This window comes from Peromyscus maniculatus, chromosome 4 (genome assembly GCF_049852395.1).
Source record: "Peromyscus maniculatus bairdii isolate BWxNUB_F1_BW_parent chromosome 4, HU_Pman_BW_mat_3.1, whole genome shotgun sequence".
NCBI lineage: Eukaryota > Metazoa > Chordata > Mammalia > Rodentia > Cricetidae > Peromyscus > Peromyscus maniculatus.
In genome coordinates, this window is record NC_134855.1 from 96,390,619 (window position 1) to 96,405,665 (window position 15,047).

Sequence of the window (15,047 nt, forward strand, 5' to 3'; positions counted from 1 at the left end):
CGCTGGTGGGGAAATGCTGAGGAGGGTGGGTAAAGGTGGTTTGCATACGGCCCAGCTACTAGACCGGCTACCCTCCAGCTGGAAGGAGAAGGCAGCCCAAAGCACATTCCTTTTCTGCCCGACCCTCCACCCTCACCCGCTCCACTGTGGACATTCCTGTCTCATGAAACGTCCTGATTCCTAGGCCTGGAATGGAAACCTCAGAGTACATGAAGTAGGGCGGCGGCGGCGGCGGCGGCGGCGGCGGCGGCGGGGACTAGTCCCGAGCAGGCTCCCAAATCTGGACCCCACCTTACCAAGAGCACACATGCCACAGCAGGGGGGCTTCTGGAGGGAGCAGGTGTCCTGCCTAGGACTCACTCCATTCTCCAACACCTCAGGTTGCAAGGTCTGTTCTGAGGACACACCCGGTCTGCGCATTCCTCAGCCCCAAGCCTAGAGGTGGGAGGTCACCAGGGTGTGGGACTGAACTCCCAGGATCTCCTTGGGTTGGGGCTCTATGCTTCATGGTGGAGACAGAGCCTCACAGTGTTTTCCCAGAACCCTGCATTTCATCCCCTACCTAGTGCCACCCTTGGTAGAGGCTGAGTGTTGCTTCCATCAGGGCCTGCGCATCACATGCCAAGCCGGACATCTACTACAGGCTTCACCTAGCCTGGGTAAGCAAGAACCACGTGTTATAATTTAAAAGCAGCAAGAAGCCGGGTGGCGGCAGCGCACGCCTTTAATCCCAGCACTTGGGAGGCAGAGGCAGGCGGATCTCTGTGAGTTCGAGGCCAGTCTGGGCTACCAAGTGAGTTCCAGGAAAGGCACAAAGCTACACAGAGAAACCCTGTCTGGAAGAAAAAAAAAGCAGCAAGAAAGCGTCACACCATACAACAGGACCCACATGGGAGGTTTACTGAGGGGAGGGGAGAGAAGGGGCAGAGACCGGCCCCTGGGGACGAGAGTGAAGGAAGAGAAAGAGAAAGAGACAGGAGGTGGGCAAGGCCCACCTTTTATAAGGAAATGTAGTGAATTCGCACAAGATGAGCCTCAGCTCTTAGTGGCTGCCGCTGAAGATATATCCTGTCAGGACCCCGAGGACAGGCCAGTACAGATGCCTAAATGCTAACATGCCTCCCTTTTGTGTATTATAAAAAGGTGAGGAGTTAGAAAGGTGAGGAGGGAATGAGGACACCATGTTCTTGAGACTGCTTCCTGCTGGCCTGGGGAGGTGTCGACCATCTTTGAGGGACCTGAGAAAACTAGGGTGCTGTCCACATCCTGGGGTACTGGCTGTTTCACTTTGCTGTCCAGGCTCTGTGGAACCGTCCAGCACGGCTTGGACCTAGCAAGACATTGTTTGAGGTAGATCCAAGTCGCCTTCTTGGAGCTCACAAGAAGTGAGGAGGTCACCAGCCAAGATAGAGGAGAGCCACATGGTTGCTGTTAATAGTTACACGCCCATATCCACAGAATTAAACAGGAGTTGAGTGAACAGAAAGGGAGAACCGGTGTGTGCTGTGCCAGAAGAAGCTGGCTTCTCCATCTCTGACTCGCACATTGCAGCAGACAGACAGAACATTTAGACAGGGAGAGCAGACAGACACAAGCAGGTCTTGGAGCAAAGAAAAAAGAAAGAAAGAAAGAAAGAAAAAGAAAGAAAGAAAGAAAGAAAGAAAGAAAGAAAGAAAGAAAGAAAGAAAGAAAGAAAGAAAGAAAGAAAGAAAGAAAGAAAGAAAAAAGAAAAAGAAAGGCAGCGGAGAATTCTTTCTCGGTTCCCCAACTGCCTAGTCCAGAGAATGGTCAGTGGGTCTCCAAAAGACATCCCAACAGGAGGGAAAAAGTGTATGACACAGTTCCCAAGGATGAGGCAGAGAGAAGAAGATCTAAAGGCCCGAGTGTTCTGGCATCCCAGGGATCCAGGGAGGATCAGATTAAATGGGCACATGCTGTTCAGTACATCATCACGCACGAATAGTGGCCGAGGGCTAAGAGCCTGAGAGAGAGACACAGTTGCCAGGTACCAGGACTTTGAGAAAAGCCAGAAGGCGAGGAGAGGCCTGTGCTCAAGAAAGGAAGCCTCCCATCTAGGGGGATGGACAGAGGCGGTGGCCCCACCAGAGACTCAACTGCTGTTACTGGATGGCAGGCAAAGCTGTCGGTGAATGAGAAAGCCGATTTGGTGCAGGTGGAAGAGAGCGGACCCACTGCAGGTGGAGCAGGTGGGTAAGGTCCTAGCGTGAAGTGGGTGCCTTTGGCGGGCCCTGCCAAGGTAGACCACCAAGCAAATATGCCACAGACAGCAGTTAGCTTCTTGGGAGGGGAGAGCTGAAGAGTGGATGAGTGAAAGACTGCGTGGGGACTGGAGAGAGGCAGGCAGGCAAGAGCAAGAGAAGCGAGGGAAAAGAAGAGACAAGAGAGGGCAATAGAGACAAGGAGAGGAGTAAGAGGCAAGAGATAAGAGGACGAGCCCTTTTAAGGGTGCACACGCCGTGGAAAAGGACCTGGAGACAGGGGGTGACGTAACTGCTTTGGCAGAGGCTGGCCAGGGGAGACGCAGCGTAACAGGGAGGCACAGCAGCAGGCTTCCCAGCTAGCAGGAGCCGAGGAGAGCAGGAAGAAAGAACAGAGAGAAGGGCTCGGAAAAAGCCTGAAAACAGGGCACCCCCCTTCCATCTATTGGATCTTGGCAGAAGTTGCAAAGGTCCCGTGAAATACTGGGATGGGGGTTGCCGGTAAGCCGCCATTTGAATTGATATCTGAGGGGTGCTGGGGCAAAGGCAGGTAAGTTCAGCCCGTAAGTCTGGTGGTAGGCATGGGGGTAGGCACATTTTCCATGAGTGAGGTAGAGAAGATCCAAGGGCTGGAATCTGTAACGTCCCAGAAGTTCAGCCAGGACCGACGACGAGGCACAGGCTGCTCAGTGGATCGTCATCCAAAAAAGCAGGGGCCAATGGGCTAAGAGCGCGAGTGAGACAGTCACCTGGTACCAGGACTTCGAGAAAAGCCAGAAGGCGAGGACTGTGCTTAAGAAACAAAGCTTCACTCGTGGGAAATGGCCAGAGGTGGAGGTGGGGGTGGAGGCTTACCAATCATGCCGGTGTTGAGGAAGGGACCCAGCAATCCTTTAGTCGGGAAACTGACAAGGTTGAAGGTTCCAGGGTCCCGGCCTGCCTCAGAACACCAGAGGGCGGAGAAACAGCCAGGAGAGCCTGTGTCAAATGTCACGGCACCCAAAGTTGTGTTTTTGGAGTCACATCATGCAACAGGGCCCACGTGGGAGGTTTACCAAGGGGAGGGGAGAGGAGGGGCAGAGAAGGGGGCAGAAGCAGGTCCCTAGGGATGAGGGCAAAGGAAGAGAAAAAGAAAGAGACAGGAGGTGGGCAAGGCCCGCCTTTTATAAGGAAACATAGCCAATGGCGCACAGCGGGTTCTCTTAGTGGCTGCTGCAGCTGAGGTCTATCCTGTCAGGACCGTGAGGACAGGCCAGTACAGACGCCTGAATGCTAACACCATGTGGGAAGAGGCAGAGAAACACGGATGTCTTTTACACTCTCTCTCTCTCTCTCTCTCTCTCTCTCTCTCTCTCTCTCTCTCTCTCTGTGTGTGTGTGTGTGTGTGTGTGTGTGTGTGTGTGTGTGTGTGTGTGTGTGTATGTGTGTGTCCCTTCTGGAACTGGCTCTGTCTGTAGTCCAGGCTGGCCTCAAATTCAGAGATCCACCTGCCTCTGCCTCCCCAGTGCTTGGATTAAAGGTATGTGGATGGTGGCCTTTACTAACAAGAGGAGGATGTCAAATTAGCAGCCAGACTAGCGAGGTCACTAGAGGGTGGCCTGAGAGGTGAAGAAGTCAGGGAACTCATGGAAGGTTCCACGGCAGGGCTGGTGAGGCCACATGACAGTCTAGGAAACTGAAGCCAGAAAGTCTCAGATGGGTCAGTTGAGGGATGGGCATCCCCAGCAGTATCCAGACACCAGAGAGTGGCCTTTGGGGAACCAATAGCCACCAACAGCCAGGACAGTTGGGAAGTCTCAAGCCAGGAGTCCTCATGAAAGCAGGAGTCAGAAAGAGCTAGCCTGTGGTCCGTAGTGCTTTCCTCATGTGGGCCTGGAGCAAAAGGCAGAGGTCCAGAGATAAGCTGGAAGACCATCTTGGGCTACACAGGTTCTACCAACCTTGAAGCTCACCACCTCAGGCTGGGGTGTGGGCGAGGCCACACCTGGTGGGAATAGAGGGGTCTGGCACAGTTTTGAGGGGTGACAGGAACGGAAGCCATGAGCAGGCTGAAGTGTGGGTAGGATTTGGCCAGGCACTGTGGGGCTAGGGACTGGGCAGCATGGTAAGAAGCCTTCACTGGACCTGAGGCTTACAGGCAACAGAGCACAACCAGGTGAAAAAAACGCATGTCCCAAGGTCAGGCTTAGGATCCCGTGGTCACCAGGCTAGCTGCTAAGAAAAAGTTGGCAGCCGGAAGGGTGGAAGGAGGGACAGGATGACTAGTTGTCTCTGTTTGCCCGTATCTGTCGCTGTTTTAGTACAGAGTCCTCTGCTAGGAATATGCGTTCGTCCTCCTGAATGTTCCAACAAAGGAGATGGGGGCATCAAGGCGTCCCTCAGGAGCAACCTGGAAACATTCTGAAGGGTGGGTGCAAAAGCCAAAGGTGACGATGTGTGAAGTAAGGGGAGGAGCAATGGGGTTAGAGAGCCAAATAGCCAGGGATGCTTATACTCTACAGCAACACGCTGTACCCCACAGCTTACTGCTCGCTCGCTGAGTCCCACACCTGTGACGTCACTTGATCTCCTCAAGTTTTGAAATCTGTGAATGAGCCTGGGCTGGTGCTGTTGGCATCTCTGTGGAGATCAGGTCAGTGACCCCATTAAATGTCTCTGTGGGTGAGGCCTCCCTCCCCTCTGGCACTTCCTGAGTCACGGAGGCCAATAGCCCTTCAGCGCTTTCTCCAGCCCATATCCAGGGTGGGCCACCTTTGTGGGCACCGCCACCAAACCAAGGCATCTGGACAGATGTCTGCCCTCCCTTTAGCCTGCTGGGCAGGCCAGGGAGCAGAGTGGCTGGCTAGCTCTCCTGACAAATATTGGAAGGTCACAGAGAGGGTTAGTGTCCTGCTTTGGGAGACTACTGTATGTCCCCATCAGCCCAAAGACCCCATGTGCTCCCCCACCCCCAGGAGACTCCCTAACATCTCTTTTTCCTGATCCTGATCCTGGTTCCAGCTTCTCACCACAGACATGTCCCCCTCACCTTCTACCAGGTCACCTCTTCAGGGATTTCGGGCAGGAAGTTGTCCTCTGTCCACCCAGCCTTAAACCAAGCATTTGGAGGCCATGTACTCCCCGAGGGATAGAGGGACTACATGTGTGACCGGGGCTCTGCTGGGGTTGTGGAGGGCAAGACGCAGCAGACGCTCTGCTGTGGGTGCTCCAGTATGCCCACCACTGCTCTGGCAGCCTCCTTGTCTCCTGAAGGTCTCTGGCCCCCAGGCTACCCACAATGCCTCACCTTCTCCATCTATCCCATCAAGACAAAGTCTAGCTCCTCTTTGCCAGCTGTCAGCACCTCTGCTTTGGCCTGCCCTGTCCTAGGCCAGGGGCGCAAAGCTTGACCCCAGAGAAAGCAGGAACCGGGGCCCCAAAGCTGGAGCCTGGAGCAGAGCACTGCTCCCCCACCCCCTTCCTGGGGAGGTCTGTGAGGACACAGGAGCTCTCTCTTCAGCCTCCTGCCAGAGGCTGCCAGTGCAGTAGACGTAGTATGAGCGTCCCTTAAAGAGAACAGGAAGATTCCTGGAAGAGGAAGGCTGGGCAACACAGGGGGGTGGTGGGCATAGGAAGTACCATCTGCTCGGCATGGCCTGCAATGTGGGAGCTTCGTAGGCACCCCACCTTTGCAAACCTCTTCTGGGGCCCTGCCTGTCGGCTGCCTCTGCCCTGGCTCACTCTCCTCAGAATGGCAATGATTGTACACAGAGCAGAGTCGAAGCTTCCCGCCTACTTATAAACCAAAGCCCTCTGCATAGACGTTTCCAAAGCAGGCTGGAGGCTTTTTTAGAAGCGCCTTCCAGAAAGGAAGATGGCCCAACCTAAGAAAAGCCCAGGCTCTAGATTCAGGCAGCCCCTGATTAGGACTGCTGCACACTGGCAATACCTCTGAATACCTTAATGCCTCTGAACCATGGTCCATTTTGAATCTGTCAAAGAAGGGAAAATAAAGCTGAGCGTGGTAAGGCATCCCTATAATTCAAAAACTCCGGAGATGGAGGCAGAGGATCAGAAATTCAAGGTCAGTCTCAGCTATGAGAGACTGTCTCAACATACACACACACACACACACACACACACACACACACACACACACACACACACACGCACACATGCACACGCACACACGCACAGGCACGCACACACCAAAAGCAGGTTGGATGTGGTGATATATACTGCAATTCCAGTACTTAGGAGGTGGAGGCAGAAGGATCAAGAGTTCAAGTTTATCTTCTGTTCTGTTCTAAGTTTGAAGCCAGCTTGGGATACTTGAGACCCTGTCTCAAGATTGAAGCCCCACCTCTGAAAGAGATGAGGATTAGTCTGGAGAGACAGTTTAGTGATTAGGCCCACTCTTTCTTGCAGAAAGCCAGGGTTCGACTCCCAGCACCCACAAGGTGACTCACAGCCTTGAGTAACCCCAGCTCTAGGGGATCCAATAGGCTTGTATGTGAGATACCTATATGCATGCAAGCAAAACATTCATATACATCAAGCAAAATTTTAAAAAATTAAAAAGAGGGGTGAAGGTAGTACCTCCTAGGGGGGAGGTCTGAAGAGATGGCTCAGCAATTAGGAACACTGGCTGCTCTTCCAAATGACCAGAGTTCAATTCCCAGCACCTACATGACAGCTGAAAACCATGTGTAACTCCAGTTCTAGGAGATCCGACTCCCTCTTCTGGCCTCCAAGAGCACCAGGCATTCAAGTGATGCACAGATACACCTGCAAAATACTCATAATATAATGTTTTTTATATATTATATATAATATAAAATAATGTTACATATTATATAAGGTTATATATAAAATACATATGTATATAAACTCTAGGTGGTATTGGTATTTTGTACATATGCATGCAAGCAAATATTAAATATAACATAACAAAACCACCTAGAGGTGATCTGAGATCCCTAACGCTGTAGGAGATCCTGATCGGCAGGTGCCTCCCTCCCCACCATTGAGATAAAGAAGACTCTCCCTGTTCCTCAATACTTTTATCTTGTTTTCTGACGGTGGCTATGGTACTTTTCATTTTACAACTCTAATTGAGGTCACATTGATGTGCTATAAACCATGCATATTTGAACTGTGCAAACTGTTTTGCCATGTGTATACTTCGTGAAGCCATAACACCAACCCTTTTATGTCTTCCTGCCCGTCCCTGGTGTCTCCTCCTCTGCCCACTGGTCTGCCGTCCTCATCAGTTTCCAGGTTCTTTATTCTAGACAAAAACATACAGTACGTATTCATTGTGTGTGGCTCCTTTCACTCCACATAATTAGTTGGAGACTCTGCCATAGTGTGGTTTGCATCAATTGTTTATTCCTTCATGCTGTTTGATGTATGCACCACAATCAGCTTATTAATTCATACGATGGGGAAAGTTAGAGTTTGTCTCTGTCTTCAGCTGTTCCCGAAACTGAGCCATCACCAGCCTCGTTTTCATTGTTATTTTGTTAGGTTCTCGCTCTAGCCTAACTGGTGAGGCTCTTGTTTTGAGCAGCACAGCAATATCAGGACAGAGCACAGCCATCTTCCAGAAAATAATTTTTAAAAATACATAAACAAGAAAGAGAAAAAAATCTACACAAATATAAACCTCACAAAAAGGAAGCCAGTTATATCCAACAACAACTAAGTACAGCAAATTTATCAAAATCTGTTCGCTAGGGGGCTGGAGAGATGGTTCAGCGGTTAAGAGCACTGGCTGCTCTTCCAGAGGACCTGGGTTCAATTTTCAGCTTCTATATCACAGCTCACAAGTGTCTGTAACTCCAGCTCCAGGGGATTCTGGCTGCTCTTCATGTGCACTGTATGTAGAGAGTGCCCAGGCATACCTGCAGGCAAGACACCTGTACACAGAAGCTTTTATTGTTGTGTTTGGTTTTTTGAGACAGGGTTTCTCTGGGTAGCCCTGGCTGTCCTGGAACTCACTCTGTAGACCAGGTTGGCCTCGAACTCACAGAGATCCACCTACCTCTGCCTCCCCGAGTGTTGAGATTAAAGGCATGTACCACCACCGCCCAGCCATATAAACTTTTTAAAAATTAAAAGAAAAATAAATTTCATTTACTGAATTTACTAGATACTTAGTAATGCCGGGAGAGTGGTCAATGGCCAAGTGACCGAGGAAGCCATGTGTCCCTGAATCTGAGGCGTACAGAGGTCAGTGGAAATAGGAAGCCTTAGAAGAAAGGATCCCAGAAGGCAGGGCTTCTGGTCTGCTTTAGAGAGCACACAAAGCAAATTACCGTGGCACACACAGGTGCCGGGGCGGCAGTGGGAGCGGCCCACAAAGGACTTGGTAAAGGCAGAGCAAGCTGGCAGCCTGGCTTCCCAAAGTTTTCATCCTTTCTGCCCCATCCAGACCTCACTCCCACTGTCCCCTTTTCTGTGTGTGATTTCTGTTTCCAGACAAGCTCGCCGGACTGGGCAGCAACTTAAGAACTCATCTGGGACATGGAATCCAAGGCAAGAATGTGCCTAGGGTTCCTTTTCCTCTTCCACCTGCTGGGAAGAGATGGTGGAAGCACTCACTTGTGACCTTGAATCTGGCTCTGAGGATGCTCTCCACTCTTCTCAGCTGCTTCACCCCACCCCCAAACACACGCACACACCCACACCCACACACCCATACACACACCCACACCCTCCACCCTTCCCCATCCTATTTCCTAGTGCTCTTTGCCCAGGTAGAGATTATCCCATCCTTCTTCATTCCCTGAACCCTCTCTTCTAGACGCTCCCAAGTATATGACCTGACCCAGCCCCACCCTCTCTTGTACAAATACTCTCCGGTGAGAGACAGAGACAGCCTTCCTGTCCCTGACTCTGCACTCTCAGGTAAGGACCTGGCCTCGCTTGCTGATGGTGTAATGGGAGAGGGCTCTGTGAGAGTGGATGGGATGTCTGTGTGGTCCTCGTCTCTCTGGATGTGTATTTGCGCCTCTGCCTCTGCCTCTGGGTCTTTGTAAGGATGTCTGCACATGCTGGTCTGTTTCAAAAAGATTGAATGTGTCTGTGCCCAGTGGTGTGTATTTGTATGTGTGTCTGTATACCTGCCCTCCCCACCTTCCAGAATGGCTCCTGTTCCTCCGCTCTGCAGGAGTTAGAACTGACATGTCAGGCTTGTACTTTGAGTCCTTTCTAGAGCTGGCAATTCCTGCTTCTCGGTTAGCTAGACCCTAATGGAAAAGACATTCCAAGGACTGTCTTTTCTCTTGCTTTTAATTCAGGTCTTGATTGAACCAAAGATTTCCTTTACCTCCCCTCACACCCCTAAGTCCAGCCTCATGAGACTCTTCCAAGCTCATTGTTAGTCAAGGTTAAAGAGTAGGGGGCAACCTGGGCTGGAGAGATGGCTCAGCAGTCAAGACCACTGGCTGCTCTTCTAGAGAACCTGGGTTCAATTCCCAGCGCCCACAAGGTAGGCATCTCACAGCCACATGTAACTCCAGTTTCTGGGTACCTGGCATCCTCCTCTGACCTCTGTGGGCATTGCATGTGAGCATGGTGCCCAGACATAAGCCCAGGCAAAACCCTCATACACATAAATTTTTTTTAAAAAAGAGGAGCTCGTGAGAAAGACTATGATCATGATTGGGGACTGATTTCAGCTGAACGTACAGAAGCCAATGAGAATGAGTGGTTGGTGGGGCTGGAGTGAGGCTCAGTGGTCTTAGAGAGCCTGCTTTCCAAGTACGAGGCTCTGCATTTGATCTGTAGCTCTACATCTTTTGTGTTAGAGGAGTGTGTGTGTGTGTGTGTGTGTGTGTGTGTGTGTGTGTGTGTGTGTGAACATCTGTGCTCATATGCTCAGTCACCATATGAGTTCAGAGAGCCTTGATACCTTGAGTCTTCAAGCGTATTGTGTTGTAGCTACTGGTCCATTCTGGGCTTGTTAATTGCGATTTGCACACCAGGCCCCAAAAGATGAGGCTAGACCTCAACAGTTCTACATGATGAGAGCTGGTCAGTGAGTGACAAATTGTCTCAGACCTTAAACCTCCCACCCTCTCCCAATCCTTGTGGGAGGAGACAATAATAAGCAGTGAGGACCCTGGAAGGCTCTCCATTCATCTGTGCAGCAAGAACAACACACTTAAGATCTCCCGGGCCCGCATCCTCATCAGTCTGTTCTTCCTCCCTGCTCTGGATACACTGACCTCCCTGAGCCTCTGTATCCCACCTCTATGCCAGGTGTTTACACAGAGACCTACAGGGGAGGGGTGGCATGACCAGGGCACTTGGCAGGCACCCCTTTAAGTGAAGGGACTGTGTGTGCGCAGCCCTAGGAGGGAAGAAGGAAAGAGATTAGATTGGGGGGCCACACGACTGCAAACTAAAACGTTCTCTGTTAACCACAGGAGTCCTGTGTGTCGCTTCCTGCTCTTGCCCCCTAAAGATGAATCCAGGTAAGCAGCATGGCTGGGAGGCTGGGAGGTAGAAGAGGAAAGAGAAAAAGCTGAAGATAGGGAGGGCAGAGCATCAGTCAGACGTATCTACTGAAGGCCAAGTGTGCTTGCATATGCGTGTGCATAGGGGTGTGTGTGTGTGTGTGTGTGTGTGTGTGTGTGTGTGTGCAGGGTTTCAAAATGCAAACAAACTTTTGCATTCTGAAGAACACATTATAGTTTAAGAAACAAGCGTACACATCTTTCATCTCACTAGCTCTTCAACCTCAGGAGAAAAACAGGCAGGCTCCTCTCCCAGGGCACACATGGGACCCAGGGAAGTCAGGCGTTAGGCTCAAGGTAAGATCATGAAAAGCACTGCCAGGTCTGGAGCCCAGAGCCCAGAGCCCAGAGCCCAGAGCCCAGAGCCCAGAGCCCAGATGCCCAGAGCCCAGAGCCCAGAGCCCAGATGCCCAGAGCCCAGAGCCCAGAGCCCAGATGCCCAGATGCCCAGAGCCCAGAGCCCAGAGCCCAGAGCTCAGATGCCAGAGCCCAGAGCCCAGAGCCCAGAGCCCAGAGCCCAGATGCCAGAGCCCAGAGCCCAGATGCCCAGGGCCCAGAGCCCAGAGCCCAGATGCCCAGGGCCCAGAGCCCAGAGCCCAGATGCCCAGAGCCCAGAGCCCAGAGCCCAGATGCCCAGAGCCCAGAGCCCAGAGCCCAGATGCCCAGAGCCCAGGGCCCAGAGCCCAGAGCTCAGATGCCCAGAGCCCAGGGCCCAGAGCCCAGAGCCCAGATGCCCAGAGCCCAGAGCCCAGAGCCCAGAGCCCAGATGCCCAGAGCCCAGAGCCCAGAGCCCAGATGCCCCGAACCCAGAGCCCAGAGCCCAGATGCCCAGATGCCCAGATGCCCAGAGCCCAGAGCCCAGCAGCTGTGCCATTGGATCCCCTCAAAAGACACAAAAGAACTAGAACTCCCACCAAAGCTTTCCTTTGGGGACACCCAGTACCACATAGGTGGCTTCTGCAGAATGAGCTGTTATGTCCACAGTGGGGATCTCCGCACCCCCCTGGAGTGGAGTACCCACTGGATAATAAGGCAGAGTGAAGCTAGAGAGATTTCCAAGCAGTGGACAGCCAAGGCCCAGAGCTGAGACCAGAAGTTTGACCAGGATATAAGCAGAAGCCAGCACACAGCTCTGAGGGGCTGTAAGTAAAGGAAGGAACGGGGGAGACTGGCTGGGACCCAGGTGAGATAGAAGAGAAAAAAATGGGGTTTACCACAATAGAATGCCTCCCTGATGCCCTGAAACTTGACCAAGGTTAGAAGGGCAGACCACTGGCCAAAAGCCTAACCTCCCTCCTGGCCTGGTGCCACCCGGGGGACTCAGCCAGCCCTTGAGCCCACGGGGATGCACAAGTGAGCTTTGTATTGACTTTCAATATGAATCTGCTGTTAGTGGATGAATGAAGAAATGTTTGTCGGGCAAGTGGCCAGGTCTGAGGAGCCTTGTTGGGGGTGGGGGGTGGGCACAAAACTAGCATCAGGGAGAAGGCAAGTTGTCCCCCTTCAGAACCAAATGACTGAAACCGCTGTTTCTCTCCCCTTTCCCCCCAACAGGTCACAAGGTAGGAACATTCTCTAGCCTTCTTCCCTCTGCCCACCCCCACACCCCTGCCCTGGCCATTTCTTTCAGGTCCACCTCATTCTTGAACCAGTAACTTCTGCCAGATGAAGTCAGGAAGACTCAGGCATCAGCCTGGGAAGGGCGGGGTACTGCTGTATCCACCCACCCCCTGCCAACTGCATCCTCCTCCTCTGTTTTCCCATCTGTCTCTCTCCTCTCCTCACTTCCCTCCCCTGGCCCAGCAGCTCGTCCTCTCTCCTGCTGCTCCCCAGCCTGTTCCCTGCCTCCCTGGCTGGGTGGCTGGCTGGCTCCCAAGCCCAGCACACTGCAGGGATCCTAGGACAGGCTTCTGCTAGGGAAGGCAGGGACGGATGTCTGCTCACCACCTCCCCCTCCCAACCAGCAGCAGCCAAGCCCCCTGGCCAGATCTGCGGTCAAAACGGAGCAGGGAGCCATCCTTCTCCCAGAGTAGGGGGCACAACCCCACCTCTACCCCACCGGGCTCCAGACCCCAGGGCCCTAGCACAGACGTAAAATGGTTTCTCTTCCTTGGGCAAGAGGCAACCCCTTCAGGCTGGTCTCCAGCCAAGAACGAAGGTTAAACATTTCCCAGGCCTCTTGGGTCTAACTTTACTTTCTCTTCTCCCTGATTAGGTCTGGCAGCTGTTCAGAGGCATTATAGGCTCATGCCCAGGCACCCTGGGCATGCATCTGTGTGCACATATGTACATGCTTATGTGCCCACCCACGGGAACATACTCAGACATAGCTATTTTGTTGTGGTTTTGTTTTTTGTTTTTTTACAGTGCTGGGTTTGCACTTCCTGGACAAACTCTCTACCATCGAACTCCATACCCAGACACAGCTTTAAAATTGTATTTATTTACTTATTTTCATTGTCTGAGAAAGGGTCTCACCACATAGCTTTGATTGGCGTAGAGCTCCCTATGTATACTAGGCTGGCCTTGAACTCACAGAGATCCAGCAGTCTCTACCTCCTGAATGCTGGGATTAAAGGTGTGCATTGACACACCTGCCCCCCCCCCCAAATAAAGACAAGGCCTCATTCTATATATATATACACACAGACCCTGGCTGGCCTGAGACTCACTATAGAGATCAGGCTAGTCTCAAACTCCCAGAGATCAACCTGCCTCTGCCTTTTCAGAGGGGTGAAGCCACGTGCTACCACACTCTGCAACCAGAGCTATTGTATATAAATTGGACACACTTCCTATCTCTACTCAAACACATCCTTGATTTCCACCTCTTACCTTTGACCTGCCACATCTCTTCTCAAAGCCTGGGTTTCTCCCTACCTGGTTTTCGGGGAATTCTTCTCCAGCCTCCCCAAATTCACCTTGGCTCTCAAATAGAGCAAGCTGCCATTTCTAGCAAGACAGAACTTGTAACCATTCTGCTTAGGGTCCTCGGGCCAGGGAAGGGGTTTGTGAGATATATGAAAATGAATAAACCTAAAGCAGCTAGACTCTCCTCCCTCTTCCTTGCTGAGTTCTGAAGGGACTTCACTGCAAAAGGGGCAGGACCAGGAGCAGTCCCTTGCCATCCCCGCCACAACCCCTTTCAGATGCTTAGGAATCCTGAGTCCCTTGGGGAGGGGAGGTAAAGAGGAGTTGGCTGCAGTCATCAGCATCGGCTTTGAAGGCTGACATTTCCCTTTTGGCTTTCCACAGGGTCCTCACTGTGGGCCACCTGGCCATGGACCTGGAGGCCACCACCCTCCAGGACCTGGTTGCCCACCCCCTGGCCATGGCCCAGGACACTGTCCCCCACCCCCTGGCCACGGCCCAGGACACTGTCCCCCACCCCCTGGCCACGGCCCAGGACACTGTCCCCCACCCCCTGGCCATGGCCCAGGACACTGTCCCCCACCCCCTGGCCACGGCCCAGGTCCACATCACTGAGAAATCGGAAGAAGAGAGGACACAAGATGAGGAGCTTCCACAGAACCCCCAGCTGGCCCAGCCCAGGGGTCTAAACCTGAATTCTCCCTTCCGAATAAATAGCCTCCTGGAGGCCATGTTTGTTCTCCTCAGAGACTGTCTTTCTTCACATCCAACCTGGCACTCAGGGCCCAGTTCTATCTAAGTTTCCTTGTTGTGAAAACCGGATGTCCATCTTGGCATTTCCAGAAGCTTGACTTGGTAGTGGCCACAGCCTAGGGCTGCTTAGGACTACTGATCTGGGGGGACAGCTCCCTCTTCTCTGCCTGCATACATTCCCAGCGGTTCCTGACAACACACTGAACTCCGAGCTTCCTTTTGTCGAGCAGTCTCCTAATTCCCACTCCCGGTGAGACCTGCTCCCTCCCTCTCTCTGTCTTTCATACCTCCACATTTCCGAAGTCTTTCCAAGCCAGCCTCCTCGCTGTCTGTAGACAGTTTTCCTTAAGCCGGTCAGGAAGAGAAACACCTCTCTGCACCCTGTCCCTTCTCTGCCACACACTGCAGATCAGAGATGGCACCAGGCATCTCATAGGCCTAGCCACACCCTGACCACCTGGCACCAATTTAGTTAGGACCGCCCTTTATCTCCCCAGCCAACTGTAAGTCACTCGAAGCACTTCTGAACCTCAAGATCGGCTCAGTTCGGGCCCTGTGACCGGTGCCTTGCCTAGACCAGCACTTGGACACACTTACGGGATGTCTTCCGTCCAAACCCTCTGGAGTCCTACTCTCCTCAGCCCCTTGCTTTCAGCCTTTTCCTGTCCAAATCTATCCAGGGTGCTTTCCACTCCGCTGG

The 15,047-nt window shown here is 52.5% G+C and overlaps 1 non-coding gene across 1 annotated transcript; it reads left to right on the plus strand.

Moving 5' to 3' along the window:
• The first annotated feature begins 1,614 nt into the window (after positions 1-1,614).
• On the plus strand, positions 1,615-10,728 carry LOC107401450 (uncharacterized). Its single transcript, XR_013050667.1, has 4 exons — positions 1,615-2,720; positions 4,741-4,851; positions 8,682-9,110; positions 10,634-10,728. It is a non-coding gene; the product is annotated as an uncharacterized LOC107401450 (transcript).
• The last annotated feature ends 4,319 nt before the right edge of the window (positions 10,729-15,047 follow it).